Here is a 12,993-nt window from a genome sequence, read left to right on the forward strand (position 1 = left end):
AACAGATATAAATCTATCTCAACCATAATATTTAAAATTAGTAACTACTGTTGCTTCATAATAAAATATATTCCAAAGAAAATCCTTCATTATCAATGGCCTTTCTTAGTGAAGCAAATCTAGCTTAGTCATTTTAAATATAAACATAAAGATGCCTTGCTTAAAGTATATCATTTAGAATTTTAAAGAAATAGGACAATAATAGATTATTAATATTGAAAACTAGTAACAAAAAAAGATAAAAAAAAACTTTATAAAAAAAAAGGAACATCTAAAACATTACAATGATATTGGAGAAGTAGGGACGTATCTTAAATGTTAAAAACCTTTGCCTTTAGGAATAATCATTGTTTAAACACACCATATAGAGATCTGAAGGATTTAACAAGAACAACATCTTTCCATAAGTAGCAAAGCTTATAATTGTAAAAATTGCAGATATAAAAATCAGGTGATATAAGTTAAATCTTGCAGATCACAAGCAATATATAAATTAAAAAAATGTATTTTTGATGATTATTTTATGTTAGGGTAGGGTAAGCCAAGGTTGGAAGATCCCCAAAGTTTTGTATAGCTAGTACCCTGTTTGCTCATAGCCTATAAATATGTTTTCTTAAAACTAAACATAAAAAACTAATTATTTTATAAAACAAATTGTTATCATTAATCATAATCCTATCTAACTATCATAAAAAGCAGCCAAAAAAAATCTTATTCATATTTTTTAATCATTTAGACAGACAGATATTTATGTAATAGAGTAGCTTCATAGCCAGGTAGAATAGGTTTCATTAACGTAAGCATAAGATAAGAAAATTCTTGGAAACTAGAGTTATAAATTATCTTCATAAAATTTATTAGAATATTTTTCATATTTTTATGTATAATGTAGCGCAGCTACTTCATAAACAGGGATTTTACACTTCTGGATATTTTGAACCAACCAATCAAAATTTATTAAAGCTCCCTAAAGTATTGAAGCCAACAAATGTGAGAACTAGTTAATAAAACCATTGCAATTTAGAGTCAATTGGCTTTTATAATATCAACAAGGATTTCATCAATTAATTAAAGAATGCATTCAAATATAATATATAAATAAAAACGAGTATTAGTCTGGCTTAGTGCGGCTTAAACGTAATTAAATATGGATACATTAACCATTAAATAAAAGATATTTGTGTCTTGTTACTCTGGGACCCATATGGCTCTCCTTTGCAGTGAAGCTTCTTTAAGCTTTTCACCATTTTACTTTTATCTTTCTTCTACTCAAGTGTTTACACACCTTCTCTACCAGTTCTACAGTTTCCCACCCAACAATTTTGACAACCCCTTTAAACTAAAGTCTAGGGGGGGGGGGGGGTAAAACATGCAATAAGAAGGATAATATTAACAGGTTATGGGGATGGATAGATACACCTCCCTAGATGGCGATGACACTTTCCTTCCTTGACTGTTGTTGGAGGGAGGGGGGGGGGGTGGGGATTTGTATCAGGATCGTTTAAACCCTTATCAAGGGGGGTATAGAGGGGTGAACATCTAGAGGTTATATCCACCCCCCTTCTACCCTTATCTGCTTTTACTTTTATGTGAGGATATGGCTATGCTTGGTTTGTATATTGTCATACTTGTTGCCTTTTTTTTCATATACAAGTTTTTATAATGTTTTCTCCTCCATGCTTAATATGAAAGATAACAATATCCACGTATTCTACAGTCATTCCATTAGTAGCGAAACTTTAGCATATTAAATAAACAAATGAAAAAAAATAATTGATGAGAATATGCAATTTTTTGTATGCCTAACCTCTGCAGGGACCCTAATCGTTCGGGGCTATTAAGTATCCATTTTAATCTAACCAAAACATATTCTAAAATATCAATGAAACAAACAAAAAACTAGACCTCCCACTCCTTAATTTAATTTTATATTAAATATAAGGTGGATGTTTCATTGTTTAACAAGATACTTTGTGGGAAAGTTCTAAAAAGGAAAACTAAATGTAGAAACAACAAAAAAATTTCAAAACTTGTAGAGTAGCTCAGCTACTAAATATTTTCCTCAAATAAAATGAATGTACACTTTTAGTTTTATAATCTTTAATAAGTAAACAATCACATAATTTTTATCATAATATACTAGAAATTTCAATTGACGTCATGTCCATTGAAATTTAAGTCCTATTATTCTTACTTAAGGGCTGCGCCTCTAGAGGCCTATAGTGGCACTTGAGAGGGAGGGGGGGATTGAATCGACCTATTCCATTTTTTATTTTAGTTTTAAAAAGTAAAAGTAAAAATAAAAATACAATGGTTTTGGAGAGATAATATTTTTCTATGGGTGTTACCCTCGCCAAAAATAGTTATAAACCTTCCCAGGACCTATGTGAAGCTACATTTGAAGGAGAACTATATCGGTTTAGCGGTTTTCAAGATACTTTTGTACACACACAGAGGTCCTGTTATTTAATTACCAGAATTTAAAATTAAAAGGATCTATGTCTGTATGTTAGTGTGTCTGTCTGTACAAAAAGATTTATAAACCGATGTAGTTCTCCTTTACAGTGTAGCTTTTTATAGGTCTTGTGAAGGTTTATGACTACCTAAAAAAAGATCCACCCCAATTTTTTAAAAATATTTTTAAAAACTACATTTGTAAGTGTTGGTCGACTTGATATATACTCTCTATTTAGCCTTTGATATCTCGTAAACAGCTGAACCAATCATTTTACAATTTCCAGGGTAGTTTTTCATTGTTTCAGGGAAGATTTAACAGGGTTTGGAAATCTGTCTCCTAAAGGCAACGCTCCACACTATTGTATACTTAAATTATATTTTCCCTAAACGTTTTCCGACAATTATACAGATGAATTACACAGTATAGTTTATATACTTAAAAATCCTAATATTAAAGCTAGTAAGATAAGGAAGAATAAGGCAAACAAAACACATTAATAATAATTATAAAATTCAGCAATAATATATTTATTTATATCATAGTTTTATTGACAGTTGGCTGTGGATAAGAAAATAATTAAAGCGGTAAGCATGATCCTTCGGTACAATCAGACAGACATTCTTAAGGATATCTTTGAGATACTATATAAATAGTAAGGTACAAATTAACCATTACTAGAAAATCAATTTAAATGTGCTGATTTTTAACTTTTTTGACAACAACTTTTTATATGATATGATTATCCTATAAATCTGACTTTTGTAATAATGATTCCTATGACTATGAGGTACAATATACTAAGCGCGTCATCTCTATAAGCAAATGCAAGTATGTCCTTTTACTGTATCCTGTATTTACGCAACTTTATGCACAATTTTTAAAGACTTTTTATAGATAAATCAATGATTTGCTTATTAAGTTTAAACATTCTACAAGAGTTATTATTTGATTGTCCTCCTGATTTTATAGCTTTGCTTTTATGGATGTTGTTATCCTAAAAAGCAAAGCTTTTCTATTATTAGGGTTGGTCCGTCCGTCCGTCCGTAACGGATAGCTTTTTTCGTTAATTTAGGCATGTTAGAATTGTCCTGTCGATTTTTAAAAACTTTGTATTGTGATTCCTTTAGTAGCTAGGTACGATTTAGAAAGCGTAGCAACTCTATAATCATTACCAGAATGTCCGTACGTCAATTTAAAACATGTCGATTTTATTACTTTTTTAACAACAAATTTTCATGTGATCTCATCATTCGATTGATCTAATTTTTGGTATATTAATTCCTGGGACAACAAAGTATAATATTAAGTGCGAAGCAACTCTATAATCAAGTCCTAAAAATGTAAGTATGTCCATAAACATTATCCTGTATCCAGCAGTTTTTCAACAAATTTACTTAAAATTTTGGTTCGACTCTTATACATTTATATTCTGATTATTCAGTTCTGACACAATACAAATGTTAATGTCCGTTTGTGTTACCGTTTCAGTGCTTCGCTTTTATGAATGTTGTCATCCTTGTTTTAACATTAAATGACCTTCCCTGCTAGTTCTTATCTTTGTTATTTGTACTAAGCATTTTAAAAAAAGTTGTATTCAGCAAATTTCCATGGAATATATGTATGATAAATGTCACGTTTTTTGCCGGATGCAAAATTTTACTCAATATTTTATTTTTCTCCTCAACACTATATAGTGGCTTTGCAAGTATAGGCCTCTAGGAACACTTTAAAAAAAATGTGGGGAGTGGGGTGGTTAGGTTGAAATAAAAGATCTATAGTATAGATGTATATTGTATATACTACTTCCCCCCATTTTTCAATGACCTTTTTCGTCTGCTAGCAATTTGTTTTCTGCTTCTTGGCTATGTTGATATTCCCGTTATCATTGGTTGATTTTCAAAAGACCCAATTGAGAGTCGGCACAAGGTCATTGCGATAGGGAAATACAGTTATTTTAACTCTTTCTCTCTCAGATCTCTATATAGTGTTTTACTTCAATGTTGAGATGGATTCCCTTGCTTTCAAGTAAATATTTTTTGTGAGAGGGGGGGGGGGGGCGGGGGGCTATTTTTCTCATATTACTATCATGAACTTGAAGGTATCCTCCCTAAAAATAGTTAAAAACCATTCTGGGATATGTAAGAAGCTTCATTGTAAAACAGAGCCATATTAGAATAGCAGTTTTAAATGCAAACAAACAAAAAATCACCCTATTTTATACTTTTATACAGAATTCAACTTAACCTCCATCCCTCAGTCACACACCAAATAGCCTAAAACCTGCTTATGACCATACCTACAATTCCCTAAACCATGCATTGATCGTTCCAGCAGTTTACAAGACTTTACTGGACATACACTCTAAAAGTTCAATTAATATTTTAATGTCAAAATCTCTGTGTTTTGAACATTTTAATGAAACTTAAAACAAAAACGGACTCTAAATTTACCCGTCATCACTAAATCATTACTTTGAAAAGTCCATATTATTCCAAACAATATCTATAATACAAAGTAGAACAATGTCTGTCTGTCTGAAGCTAAAGATCTTGATAACCGCTGAACTGATCAGGTTCTACTCTTTAGAAATTTAGAGGCTTGGGGGGGGGGGGGAGTAGCTAGTCTTATTATATAAAGTAGTAAGTTTTTTTTGTCTGAAGCAAAGGATCTCCTTAACCGCTGAACCGATATGGTACTCTTTCACAGTGTAGCTTGTCATGGGTCATTGGAAGGTTTATAACTATTTTGGGGAGGGTACCACAACCCTCCCAAGAAAAAAATTAACCTTCCATAATTTATTTGCTTAAAAAAACTTAATTGAAAATGAGGAGATGTCGACCCCCACTGCCGCTTCAAGTGCCCCCAGGGTCCTCTAGGGGCGTAGCCACTAATTTAGTTAAAAATGTAATTAGGTATTCTAAGTAAGGTTATGCAAAGATAACAAAAAATAAATGCTCCATGTCTAAAACTTGAACTTTAATGTGTCCACGTTTATCTAAAATACAAAGTAGAACGATGTATGTCTGTCCGTCTGTTTATCTGCTTGTCCGTCAGTCCTTCTCATGTTTTGTCCATCTGTCTGTCTGTCTGAATGTTAAGATCTCAGTAACAACTAAAACAATTGGGCTTTACTCTTCAGGGAATATACCCACTGGTACTGTGAAAGTTTTAAGCTATTTTATTGGGGGGGTGGGACACCCCAAACCCTCCCAAAAAAATGAGAATATCCCCCCCCTTTTTTTTACATTTAAAAAAAAATCTAAATAACACAAGAAAAGGTTGATTAAACCTCTTGGGACAAAGCCCCTAGAGGCTAGGGGCGAAGCCGCTAGTTTAGTTTTAAAACATAATTAGAAATTCTGATGAATAAGCAAGGTTATGCAAAGATAACAAAAAAGAAAAAGCTTGAACATTAATTTGACCACGTGTATCTATAATACAAAGTAGAATGATGTCTGTCTGTCTGTCCATCTGTCTTTCTGTCTGTCCTTCTGTTCGTTTGTCCATCGGTTTGTCCGTCTTTCTGTCTAAATCTTAAGATCTCAGTAACCACTAAAACGATTGGGCTCTACTCTTTAGGGAATATACCCACTGGTCCTGTGATGGTTTTCAGCTATTTTCTCACCTTAATTTCTTCTAGGGGTATAGCCACTAGTTTGTAATACATAATATTTATAAGTTATAAAAGGTAGTTAGAAATCCCAAAATTAATAATCCAGCGTATATAAAGATAACAAGAAAAATAGCTTCGTGTCTTAAACATTAATTGATTTTTAATTATATGGATGTTGCACCAGATTTTTATGTACTCTGATAAAGCAATGCTCTTAGCTGGCTAAAATAATAATACAATACCCCCCATCAACCCTCCTTTACCACATCCCCACCCCCTACTGGATGAGCGAACTGACTAATGAATGAAATCCATACCATACGAGAAATTTACCCCTCTCAATATATCCATGTATATTATATATCCAATTAAACATGAATTGAAAATGGAATGGAAATTTCCTAAGAAAAAGTATTCTGTTAAAATGTTTACTTATAATAAAAAGATAACAGAACTAAAAGTGTATATTTTAAGGTCATTTCAATTCTCAAACAAACATCCTATTAAAAAACGTATTCTTATTTTATTACTGCAGCTTAAAATTTTAAAGGATTTTGAACTGATTGAGTTCTTAATTTTAAGGAAACTTCAAATAGGTTCTGGAATGGTTTCAGGCTATTTAATTTTAGATTAAAGTTTTTGGATGATTTTAGACAATTTTTCTGCCTTTCCCTATACATACCCTTTCAAATACAGAGCCCCTAGTAACTGGAGTCGCAGCCCCTAGTCAATTATAAAGTATTCTTCTGTATAATTCACTTTGTCTGTTCATCCATCAGTCTGTCTGTTCAATGTTCATCAGTCAGTCTGTCTGTCAGTCCATCCATCAGTCTGTCTGTCCATCAGTCTGTCTGTTCATCTATCAGTCTGTCTGTCCATCAGTCTGTCTGTCCATCAGTCTGTCTGTTCATCCATCAGTCTGTCTGTCTGTCTCTCTGTTGAACATGTATTCAAAGTCAATCTAATCCTTATAATATATTAACAAGATGTTTGTCTGTTTGTACTGAAGGATCTCGCTAACCGCTGCAACAATATGGTTCATCTTTACAGGGTAGCTTCCCATAGGTCCTGGAAAGGTTTATAACTATTTTGGGGGAGGGTACCACCAACCTCCCTAGAGAAATCGCCCCTAGAAAAAATAACCTCTCCCAAAATTTATTATTTATTTTTCTTTTCAAATCTAATAAACAATTGATCGTATTCACCCCTTCCCCCTTTTTCTCAATTGCCCTATACGGCCCCTAGGGGCATAGCTGCTGGAATAAACCTATATAATATTAAGGCCTTTTCCAGTATGGCTACCAAACCGATTAATATCTGCTGGATTAGAACCGATTCTAGGCCATACTGAAAAATCATGTATCATATCGAACACACAGTTTTCTACGAATATTGAAATAAAAATCATAATATTGAAACCAGTTTTGTTAGACCAGGCCTTCATCCCCCGTAGGTTTAACTTGATACGGGTTTTGATTTATAACTTAATATCCGCGGACAGCTGTCTATAATAAGATATGATAAATAATTAACTATTAAAGCAAGCTTTAAAATGTAGGGAGGGAGGGGACATTGGACTGTTTATTACACTAGTCCCCCCCAACGTCTTAAAATAACATTGTCCTATTCGTTGGCTTAACAACCTTGGGGACGAATTTTAATTGGTTGATTCATTTAGTTGAGTGTCCAAACGTTTTCACCAATAAGTGCAATCTACAATAGGGGAAATTTTGTGTATCATCATTGGAAATTATCGGCCATTGTCTTATTCCTTTAGATCCCTGTTTAAAATGTCACAAACCTTAACATTTATTGATTAACTAAAATAAATCTAAATGGGTATTTTAGATTTAAAGAAAATGATAACAAAAAATAAAGTAATAAAAGAAAATGAAATGAAAAAAAAACGTCCCTTCTTCTTGTTAACAAGACCAAAAAGATCATAGATGCGAAGATTAATACAAATTATCAAAATAAAACTATGAGGAAGAGAAAGATCATGGTAAAAAATATTGTCAAAAACTTTATATTAAAAACAGCCTAGTGAATGTTGGTATTATGCAGGGAGAGAGTGGACAATGGGCTGTTTATTAAAAACTTAAATTAGTCCCAAAAGTTTTATATTAATTTTCTTATTCCTTGACTTAACTACTTTTGAGACTTTTATTGGATTTTGATTTAAGTGTCTAAACGCTTCTACTACACATCATAATCTATTGAACGGGTAATTTTGTGTATCATCATTGGTGATGTATATCAATTTATCGGCCATTGTCTTATCCCTTTATCACTGTGTAATTATGTCAGCTGCAACCACTTTTTATTTAAGCCATATATTGTGGACATAAACTTTTGAAATAATATGTCGTTATACTGCCGTTATAGTTCTGACAGAGGCAGAGAGAAAAAGAAGAGAAAAGAATAGAAACATAGAGAGAGAGAGAGAGAGAGAGAGAGAGAGAGAGAGAGAGAGAGAGAGAGAGAGAGAGAGAGAGAGATGATTTTAGTAAGTTACTAAATACGTAGTTTAGTTATAGGGTAGCTATAGGTATCTAGTATAGTTCAGCTATACAGGGATCTTAGGGGATAAGACAATGGATGATAGATTATTATAAACAAATAATTAACGCAAATTTACCCCTACAGTTATAAAATAAAATTATTGGTTGAAAAGTTTGAATACAATAGTTTGAGTAAACCAATCAAAGATGAATAGAAGTGCCCAAAGTTTTTAAGCAAACACATGAGAGAACGTTTTTTTCAAACTTGGATTAGTTACAGTCCATTGTTCTTTCCCTCCCTAATAATTATATTATTGACCAATGGTAAAATTTATAGTGGCATCTGATTGGCTAATTTTTTTTGCGTCATAATCAGTCCGACACTTTTACTGTGTTCTGGTTGAACACTCAACTCAATCAACCAATCAAACTTCACTAAAGTCCCCAAAGTTGTTAAGCCAACGAGTAAGAATTTATTGTAAAACTTTGGGTACTAGTATAACAGACAAAAAATTGTCACCTCTCTCTCTCTGACCCTATGGGCAAAAATAATTAAGTGAGGGACATGGATACTTATATAGATATGCTACCAGGGTTCTAAAGGGATAAGACAATGGCAGATAAATTGATGTACATCCCTAATGATAATACAAATCTTATGCCCTCTGTAGATTAAAATTAGTGGTTGAAACGTTTGAACACTTAACTAATGAATCAACCCTTATTATAATTCACTAAAGTCCCCAAAAAATATCCATATAAGGAATAAAAAAAACTTTGCGCTAATTCGATATTACTAATCCTCAAACAGAATTATAAAAAAAATGTAAAAAGAAAACATTACAGACCCACAAACAAACAGACAGACCAATCTACACATAGTAGAGTAACAGAGCTTCAATTACAACGAGGTATCAACAATTAAAATTTATTAGATATAAATTATAAAAAAATTAAATCACAATAATTAAATTATTTTGGATGGTGGTGTGAGGGGCATGCACAGGAACGGCAGGGAGGAGGGGGGGGGGGGGTTGTATAGTGATTTAAATTCTTCTTTTGGGAGAGGTATGGTGGAATCCTCTCTGGTAGCTGATTGGTAACTGCCAATCACTTAAATAAATATATATTAGAAATAATATTAATAAAATTTAGTTTTCAATTAAATTATTTTTAAAAGCAATGTTTTTTTCTGCAATAAGGAACAGTTCGCCTGTCTGTCTCATACATCTCTTAATTTAGTCATTTAAGAATCATCCTATTGATTTCTAACTTTGAATATCTTAGGAAGATAAGGCACAATGTAATTTGTTTGTATGTTTTATCCTTCCTTATTGTCCTAGGAATCATTGTTTAAAAAAACTTTCTGGTAACAATAATGGAGGTACTGAATTATACCTAACAGGAATCATCATGTGAATGGACGTACAGACGACCCTAATTGTGAAAAAGCTTCGCTTTTAAAGACTTTTTACCTATTGTTGGTGTATCTTCTATGTGTGTGTGGCCTATACATAGTTAATGGTCTGTCAATCTTCCCTGAAAAGAATAAAATATACATAAACTAAATAGTTATAAGATAATAGGATACTTTTTGTTGCATTGGTACCCAAAGTTTTATTGTATTGCTATCCAAACTTTTTTTTTGCATTGGTACCCAAAGTTTTATTACGTTGGTACCCAAAGATTTATTACATTAGGAGAACTTGTTTACCTGTTGTGCTGTATCCCAGGAATAGCCAAGAAGCAAAATAAATCTAAAAAAGTATGTGGGGGGCAGATGTAAAGGTTGTCAATTTTACTTCGTGTTGCCCCCCAGCAACAAATAGGTTTCGTGATTTTTTTCAAATTAAATTTTGCTGTTGGTATAAGCTGGCTGTACTATCTAGTACAAATTTTCCTGAAAAGAATCAAACATTGAATTGCAATTTTACATATACCTCAAAGTGAGACAGCGTAAAGTGGCACCAAAAAAAAAGACGTCATACAATAAAGTTGACCAATGAGAGGCCAGTTAACACTGTAATTGACCAATGGTAAAATTTAAACTGGCCTCTCATTGGTTATTTTATCGTTTGACGTCAGCTTTTTGACGCCTTTTTACGCTGTCTCCATCACAGTTTTATGTATATCAGGGAGGGGAGATGAAAATGGAAGATAAATTATTCTGCAAGTCCTTTTTTAATCCCTATGTTTACAGACTACCAAAGAGAGAATTCTAAAACAGATTTGTTGCAATTTTTTTTATCTATTATTCCATCCCTTGTTCCAAAATACAAAGAATCGGCCCTTAAGGGGCATTGGCAAGAAATTTTAAATAAAATTGAAATAATATTTAATCAAAAAGTTTATGTATACCTTGCAACTTTAATGTGTAACCTTTCTGTATGACAAAATGATAAGGACTAATAACAGTGTGATAAGCATTTATTATATATTCAATAAAACCGTAAAAAAAAGTTTTGTTTTGATATTCTATTATTTTCTATGACATAGATACAGATCTTTACATCTATTGACAATAAATCTATGTGTATCTACTTAAATTAGGTCAGCTGAAATGGATTTCCTATTCGAGCCCTAGTTTCCTAAAGTGTACAGCAGATAACCCAATTATTGCAGACCCTATTTTCAAGCGACTCCGGTCAAATGGAAAAGTGATTTAATTTAAAAACGATTTCTACATTATACATTCAAAAATTTAAATTTTTCAAATTTTGATTATTTTTAAGTTTGAAGCTTTTTTAGCTAGTAGCAAATATTGAGATAGGACGCGGAAGCTACGCACACTTTCGGAAACTAATATCAGTTCATCTTACATTAGAGTGTTTCTTATGTCATTAAAAGTTTGGACACTACGAGTTTGAAATAATTTATCAAAATTCAATAAAAGTAGCAAGCCGGCGATTGAGGAATCCTACTTATCAAACTTTTGGGGAAGAAAACAATTAAATTAGGTTATATACAAACAATCCTATTCTGTAAAGTAGTAGGTTAACTGTTTGTGTGTGTGTTTGTAGGTCATGAAAGAGGGCAAAGATTAAGGGGGGGGAGGGAGATTGTGAAATCAACCCCTTTTTTTAAGCAACAAAAAATTAATTTGGGAAGAGGGGGGACTATTAAAATGACAATGAATTAAAATTGAGGGTGGTGCAACAATGTGAAAACACCATGAGACACAAAGTACAGGGATCTAAAGGGATAAGACAATGGCCGATAAATTAATGTATTATTGTACATCCCCAATAATGATACACAAAATTTACCCTTCTGTAGATTAAGATTGGTGGTTGAAACGTTTGAACAACTTGAATAAAGAACCAATCAAAATTCACCCCAATGTTGTAAAGCCAACGAATGAGAAAACTAAAAATTTTAAAACTTTGGGGACTAGTGAAATAAACAGCCCATTGTCTCCTCTATCTCTGCAACAGAGCTAAAGTAGTTACTAGAGACTTTTGGGATAGTAGTGTCACAGTTTGGGTGAGCTTATAATTGTATTGTGATATATATCAATTTTATAAACTAAAAACCAGATTTAAATTTGATAAAGAATGCATTACTTAAACAAAGGATGTAGAATATACTTGGATATTATGACAGGAGAAAAATTGGCGTCAATTTTTGTTGCAATATCCCCTCACATTTATTGGTTGAATTGGAGAGGAGGGGATGGGGGAGATTGTTATTTTAGCCCGCTACATAATTCACTTAATTATAGAACATGAAAATCTGGTGTAAGATCCAAGTAATAATAAATCCATTACTTAAAGTTAAACAAAGCATAAAAAAAGCAAAGCTTATCAAATAAAACAGACAACAAACGATCATTCAATATTATCAAGTACATTGCATACAATATTAAGCATTTAGAAGTCTAAACAAAATAATAGTAATATTTGCCTACTCATACTGGTAATCAGAAGTGTATAACTATTTGGGTCAAGGAAAGAAACGAAGTTGCGGGTTTCATCGTATTTTCACAGTTACTTTTGAAAAGTTTTTTTAGGTTAGGTTAGATTAAGTAAATATTAATGATTGCCCCGCTGGGGCTAGAAATAGGAAAAAAGATACTGTGAAAATACGATGAAACCCGCCACTTCGTTTTCTTTCCATGATCCAATTAACTATTTATATGAAAAGAGCTATTATATTTGCTTTGGTACCTATGGATATTGTTATCTTTGTTTTGATATTATGTCCCATGAAATGTTTTATCTTTATCATGAAGGAAAAGTGTGATTGTTACAAAACATAATAGTAATATGCATAGAAACATGTGGATTTGCCCCTTAAAACAATTAACTTCATTTTCATTAAGAAAAACAAATATTTTTCCAGTATGGATTCTTAACTGATTAATAGTATTGGATGATTAGAACCGGTTCTGAGCTATAATGAAATACAGCTTTGCCCTTCGG

The 12,993-nt window shown here is 32.3% G+C and overlaps 1 long non-coding RNA gene across 1 annotated transcript; it reads right to left on the reverse strand.

Moving 5' to 3' along the window:
- Positions 1-9,484: 9,484 nt before the first annotated feature.
- On the reverse strand, positions 9,485-10,424 carry LOC145332646 (uncharacterized). The gene is made up of 3 exons (XR_013884248.1): positions 10,287-10,424; positions 10,048-10,111; positions 9,485-9,685 (listed from the first exon to the last, which is right to left on the reverse strand). It is a non-coding gene; the product is annotated as an uncharacterized LOC145332646 (long non-coding RNA).
- Positions 10,425-12,993: the final 2,569 nt, after the last annotated feature.

This window comes from Acartia tonsa, chromosome 11 (assembly GCF_053477335.1).
Source record: "Acartia tonsa isolate MP-2025a chromosome 11, ASM5347733v1, whole genome shotgun sequence".
Lineage (NCBI taxonomy): Eukaryota > Metazoa > Arthropoda > Copepoda > Calanoida > Acartiidae > Acartia > Acartia tonsa.